The 7,028-nt window shown below is 34.4% G+C and overlaps 1 long non-coding RNA gene across 1 annotated transcript; it reads left to right on the top strand.

Moving 5' to 3' along the window:
* The first annotated feature begins 277 nt into the window (after nucleotides 1–277).
* Nucleotides 278–6,797, top strand: LOC120536769. Its single transcript, XR_005635192.1, has 4 exons — nucleotides 278–378; nucleotides 2,587–2,624; nucleotides 3,781–3,833; nucleotides 6,149–6,797. It is a non-coding gene; the product is annotated as an uncharacterized LOC120536769 (long non-coding RNA).
* The last annotated feature ends 231 nt before the right edge of the window (nucleotides 6,798–7,028 follow it).

Genomic DNA, 7,028 nt, shown 5'->3' with positions numbered 1-7,028 from the left:
AAATATAAACTTCGACCCACTGCTGACAAAATGGGCTCTGTCATCAATTAAGAGGATGGATACACTAACATCAGCAGACAGATCATTCCAGAGTTTATGTCCATATGATACTTACATAATATTATGCTATATTTGAAACCAGAATATTTCTTCATTATTAGTATTGCCTTTGACTGAGAGGAATATCACATGTCATTAGAATTTATATTCACATTATAAAAATTCTGTGCATTTTTTAACTAATTTATTTATTTTGTTTGTATTTTTTTCTTTCAGGGATCAAGATAAAATTATTGGCAGATGCTCTACATTTGTATGATTGCACTTCCGATTTGCGATTTCTGTTAATGAAAGCTTATAGAGCTCAGCAAAACAAGGGTAAGGCATAAACAATTGTCTCAAAATATGACATGCTAGAATGCATGTGTACAGTAATGTTCAGATGTACATTTAAAATTTGTATTTTACCTGCAATATATATAAGTAAGAATATTAATAATATTCAAGTTCAGTATTTCAGTGGAGACTGTAGGGTTAATCTAATTCTCAAAACTAGTGCTCATTAATGGTGTCAAGATTAGTTAATGGGCAGGCCTGAACAATAAACCACAGTGACACAGAACAGCCAATTTGGATGGATAAGTTACTAAATTAAATAATCAATAACAGCTTATGCTGTATAAAATATATTATGCTTACCAACTGTACCTAGAAAGACATTGGCTTCATTTACTACTGAACCAGTGAAAATGTCCAAAATTATAATGGAGGTTATGGAAACATAACTTTACAAACAAGAGAACACCTCAATGTGCATATGAATAATATAGGTACAACATATACTGATCAAATTATAAACCCTTAAATAAAACTGTAAAATTAAGGTCACCTCCACAAAAGATTTAAATAAAGGGCAAAATTTGCTTCACAGTGATGCTAGTAAACAGTAAACCACTGAGCACAGGAACATTTTTAATCCCTTTTATCCATAATTTGCAGATATATTTTAATAAACTCACATGCATGTTATTTTACATTTGCAAAAATGAGGAAAAATGAACTATTACATTTTTTCTGATTGAAACTTCATTTAAAAGAAAAAAATATAACTGAAATGATTTAGCGGTCAGACAAAATCTCCAAGAAGAAGAAACATCCTCTCTTGTGATCTGTTACAATTACAAACAGTTCAGATATAAACCCTAATTGGTAGTGAGACGATGCACACATTTTGGAATATGTTGAATTGGAAATATTTGTAGAGAATACAGATTGCACAGTTTCGTCCGGATAGAGGCTGTTTTGAAGGATACTCACTATTCACACATGAAATAATTCAGAAAAGCATGAACACCTAACATCTTTCATATTTTTACACTAATCATTGATATATATCATTTGCTCTCTCCCTCTCTCTATGTTATCTTCCTTTATGGGTGTTTATTAGTTCAAAAGGAAGATGTTAGTGAAGAGCAAAAATAAATGGAGTGAGAGGAAAAAGTTTTGACGAGGATGTCAAAGGAATACCTTATTTGTGTATTAATAATAATAATAATAATAATAATAATAATAATAATAATAATAATAATAATAATAATAATAATAATGATGATGATGACGTTTTACATTTATATACTGTAGTGTGTTAGTGGTCACCATAGATATGATTTTTTTTTTAAATAGGATAAATGAACCCTTATAACATCCTTGGGTGAAAGCTGACCAGATTGCGTGTTTGAAATAAAAAACACCCTAAATTTAATCTGTTCTGCTTCATAGAATCAATTTTATAAACTTTGCAAACTGACTAACAGCAAGTAAGTCCTGAGAGAGTCTGTAGGCTTTGATTGGTGGACTCGACTTTATCAATTCCATTAATTCTAATACCTGAAAAGGTCCAAGCTGAATTTTTATTTTATACTATTTTATTTTATGAAATAATTTAAAATTATGAATGCTGTTATGTTTTACAAATATTAATTGATAGCATTCATGATTTGGTTTATGATATATTTACCCATCCATTCCTCCATTTTCTGAACCATTTTTAGTTCAAGAGCTGAAGCTAATTTCAATCAGTTAAGAACTGCACAGTCAGTCACATGGGGCCAGGTAATCATTAACAGTCACACTACTTTTATTACATTTTTCTTTATTTTGTTGAATTTTAAAACATGTATTTTGGACATTTGTTGCATTTCCTTCTCATACAGTTTGTACAGGGTGGTCCAGATGTAATTATGCAGATCCAGATCGTCTGGATGACTTTGATTTATGCGGGACGATTCCAGTTCGGCGCGAAGACGATTCTTCATGGCGTCAGTTCACACACTTCTTGATGGTCTGGGATTTTTCGGTGATTTTCTATGTAATAAACTTAATAAGTTATAGCGTAATGAAAATTGCATAATTAGATCTGGACCACCCTATACTGGCTGGATAGTGCTGAAATAAGCCGTTCTTCACATCAACCAAACAAAAACACTAATGACTCTAAAACTGTTTTAACAGGGTTCAGTAAAAGGTTTGAAATGAACTGTAAGAATTACCTAATGTGTTATAAAAATGTGATTTTCTGCTTTGTAGATAAGAGCAAACCATGTGCTAAAATGATGCAGAAAATGGTAAGTGTAACCGTTCATAAAGGTCTATGTCACGTACAGCTTGATTCAGTTCTCATCCAGTTCTTGCATGAATATTACATTTTCCAGAGATAAAAAATTTCTGGAGTAGAATGGATGAGTACATGTTAATCTCTATAGTTTTAGTCTCTATATTCTAATTCCTGTATTTTGTTCTCTTATCTCTTTTAATGCTTTTGTCAGGAAAAGCTAAAAATTGCTTATAGCATTTGATTTTGTTTTTAATGTCTTTAATTTTTCTCATTTGTTTATATTTCTATTGGTATTTTAGTGACATCAGTTCATCATTTTGCATGTTTGTTTGCATGTGTGCTGCAATTTTATGCTTCTAGAATTAATGGCAACTGTGATGGTGAGAGTCTAGTAATTACAATGCTGAGTTATTACTAGGCATGTGATGCATGTGCCATGCAACTCAAGACATCGCTGCGCCATGATACATGAGATGGCTGCTTGGATTAAATAGTGCTCAGACTGCAATCATTTAAATGAAAGATATTGGAAAAGAGTATTACTCAAGTACTACATCATTTAGGAAAACATTTTGGTGTTAACTTCCACTTTAAACTTTGATCTTCAACCTAATGAAATGTGTGTTTGAGGATCAATGCTTTCAATTAAAACAATTCACATTATAAGTGACAAAAGTAAACTACACACCAGGAAATAAACTTTATAATGGCAAATCAAAGAATGATGAGGAAACAGGTAAGGGGTCAGAACCAGAAACACAAATGAATAGTGAGCATCAAAGCACATATGCAGAGCAAGAAGCAAGGGTCAAAAATAAATAAAAACAAAGCAAAAGTTCTGTTTATTTAAAAATCTAAAAACTAACCATGTAGATTGTTTGAGAAGCACAATATCTAGGATGAGGACTATTGCTTGTTGGTGGACTTAAGTGGGTTCTGTTGAAGTCACATACCATTATGCACACAACAGACATGTGGTAGGAATACTGCAGTGTCACGACAACAAAACAGATATGGCTGTGACAAAGGGGAGCAACCATGATCATTCTTATTTTGTTTCAAATTTGCATTTGACATCTCTGTTCTTTTTTGACATTATTTTTTTCTTTCATGTTACATTTAATATAAATCATTTAGTCATTTATTTGATTTTTGAACTATTACAGAGTCATGCAGAGGTTGAGGTGACCACAGAAACATCAGAGACAAGACAAAACCGGTATTTGATTATTTTTGATTCAGTTATTCATTTTATTGATTTTTCCCATCTGCTTATTCCAGTAGAGGGTTACAATACAATACAATACAGTTTATTTTTGTATAGCCCAAAATCACACAGGAAGTGCCGCAATGGGCTTTAACAGGCCCTGCCTCTTGACAGCCCCCAGCCTTGACTCTCTGAGAAGACAAGAAAAACTCCCAAAAACCTTGTAGGAAAATGGAAGAAACCTCGGGAAAGGCAGTTCAAAGAGAGACCCCTTTCCAGGTAGGTTGGGCGTGCAGTGGATGTCAAAAAAGGAGTCAATACAATACAATACACAGAACAGAACAAATCCTTAATAGAGCATAATAATAAAAATTTTAGAAGTACAGAGCAGAATTTAACTGTAGATGATATCACATAATAAGATTTGGATATTTTAGGGTCCTGGAGACCTCATCCATCAAGCTGCCTCCTCATTTGGCCATTCCACGGCTGAAACATTGCTCGCCAGCCAATCCGATGAAAGGACCCTCTTTCCCATGATTCCTATGATCCTCCATCAGGGATGACTTTACCATAGGCAGGCAATCCACTTGGCAGGTGGGCGTGGCACCAATTGCCACATTTGGGTACCGAGAAAAGAAACAGAATAGGTGAGGGTTAGTATTCAATTATAACAATCATGTTACTTATGTTTTAGTGCTAATGACTAACAACAGAGATGCAGTCTGCACAGTTAATCAGCAGCTCTAGTCAGGATGTGCTAAACTGAAGTAGTGAGTCTTCAGCCGAGATTTAAAGGCTGAGACTGAAGGGGCATCTCTTATAGAAGCAGGCAGACCACTCCACAGTTTAGGGGCCCTGTAACTAAAAGCTCGACCTCCCACGGTTATTTTATTAATCCTTGGAATCATAAGCAGACCGGCATCTTGAGATCTTAATGTGCGCTCAAGTTTGTAAGTCATGATAAGTTCAGACAAGTAAGCCAGACCTCGGCCATTTAATACTTTATATGTTAAAAGGAGGATTTTGAAATCTGCCCTAAACTTAACCGGGAGCCAGTGTAAGGATTTAAGAACTGGAGTTATGTGTTCATATTTTCTTGTTCTTGTAATAATTCTTGCAGCTGCATTTTGGATTAACTGGAGGCTGTATAGAGAACAGTTTGAACAGCCAGTGAACACCGCATTGCAGTAGTCAATCCTACTAGAGATAAATGCATGAATTCATTTCTCAGAATCCTGTTTATTTAGAAAGCGCCTTAATTTCCTAACATTTTTAAGATGGAAGAAACATGTTTTGGACAACTTTGTAATATGTGCTTTAAATGACATGATAGAATCAAAATAACTCCTAGATTGCGGGCTGATTCAGTAAAATTAATTGGGATTCCAACTGAGTTAAATGATGACAAAATATTGCTGTGATTAGCGTCATTCCCTCCAACAATTAACATCTCTGTTTTATCTGTATTTAAAGACAAGTAGTTCTCATTCATCCACTCCTTTAATTCACTAACACAACTAATTAAAGACAACATCGGAGAAACTTCATTTGATTTAAATGAAAGGTATAACTGGGTGTCATCTGCATACGAGTGAAAATTAACATTATGTTTCCTAATGAGAGATCCCAATGGAAGCATGTAAAGTGAAAACAGTAAAGGTCTCAGTACTGAGCCCTGCGGGACACCATATTGAACTTCTTTGTATAATGATGGAGTACTGTCAGCACATTTCTGTACATATTGGAATCGATTTGATAAGTAAGAAATAAACCAAGCGAGCACGGGGCCTGTAAGCCCAACATCGTTTTCTAGCCTGTGCAGTAAAACAGAATGGTCAATGGTGTCAAATGCTGCACTTAAGTCCAACAACATAATTACAGTGGAGTTTCCTTCATCAGAGGATATCACAATGTCATTTACAACCCGTGTTAGTGTCGTTTCTGTACTATGACCAGTGCGAAAGCCAGACTGGAATAAAACCAGACTGGAATTAAAGTGAGCTAGTGTCCAGACTAAGTAAATGCAAGGTAGGGACATATTCTTGGACAAGGCATCTTGAAATCACACCGATTTCTAATTGGCACAACATACATGTCTATGTAAAGTGGCAAAAAATATTGGAAACAGAGGATGACACGTAAAGAACATTCAAATGATATGTAGGCAGCAGCTCTGTCTACTACACTGTTGTGTTGGAAAGTGATTAATTAGCATTGGAATCATTTCATTTAATATAAAATATATGTCTTGTCTGTTACACGAGTCAGAAAAATCATATAATGATAAGGGAATAAAACTAATATGTATTTCTTTTTACTTATAGCAGAAAGAGCTGTGTTATGCTTCAATCCATCATATGAAAACATCAAAGGATGTATACTCTGCTTGGGAGGAGAAAGAACTTTCTGATGTCCATGAGTATACCGTAGAATATACCACATTTAATTTTCGAACACCAAAGCTAATGAAACAAATTAAATGCAATGTTGCTAAAATGTAGAAATTGTATTTATTTTATAATGTTTCACTTTTAATAGAAATACCTATTTAATAAAACTGCAATATGTAGAACATACTGTATGTAAACAAACAGGCTATACCTCTCTGTCCCTTTCACAAGACCAGCATATTTTTTCTTGTTGATATAGTTAAGCAGAGTCTTTAGGTGAAATAAGGAATAAATTTAACTTAGTGGTGCTTCTGCTAACTTTTGTGTGTTATTTTTAGTATAAACTGGGTAATTTGGAGTTACTATTCAGCTTAGTATACAAGTCTTTCAGAAGTGGGAGGAAAACTAGAGGAGCTGAACAAAACCCAGATAGAGAAATGAAGAGAACATGCAAACACCTCACCAATGACACCTGGGAATGGGATTCAGACCTACTAGTCTGGAGCTATGATAGAAAAGGGCAAGCCACTCTCCAGCACTGGCTGCCATATTGTTTATTTTAATGTCTTTCAATAAAAATGTAAGGCGTTTTGAGTTGTCCTTTGTCACTTTTGTAGTTTATTGACATGTGGCTCTTTGGGTCTCAGACATGTGACTGAAAAACAAAACTAATTTTACATGACTCACAGATTTTCCTACCGTCTCCTGCTAATCTCCTCCATGCTTGTGAAATGTCAACAAATCTCTCTGTCTTTGTTCCTCTGTCTTAGTTATCCTCCTATTTCCCTTCTGGCATTTTGCTCTACTCTTTTGT

Source organism: Polypterus senegalus, chromosome 10 (genome assembly GCF_016835505.1).
Source record: "Polypterus senegalus isolate Bchr_013 chromosome 10, ASM1683550v1, whole genome shotgun sequence".
NCBI lineage: Eukaryota > Metazoa > Chordata > Cladistia > Polypteriformes > Polypteridae > Polypterus > Polypterus senegalus.
The sequence above is the reverse complement of the archived record's forward strand: the minus strand, read 5'-3'. Positions and strand labels throughout refer to the sequence as shown.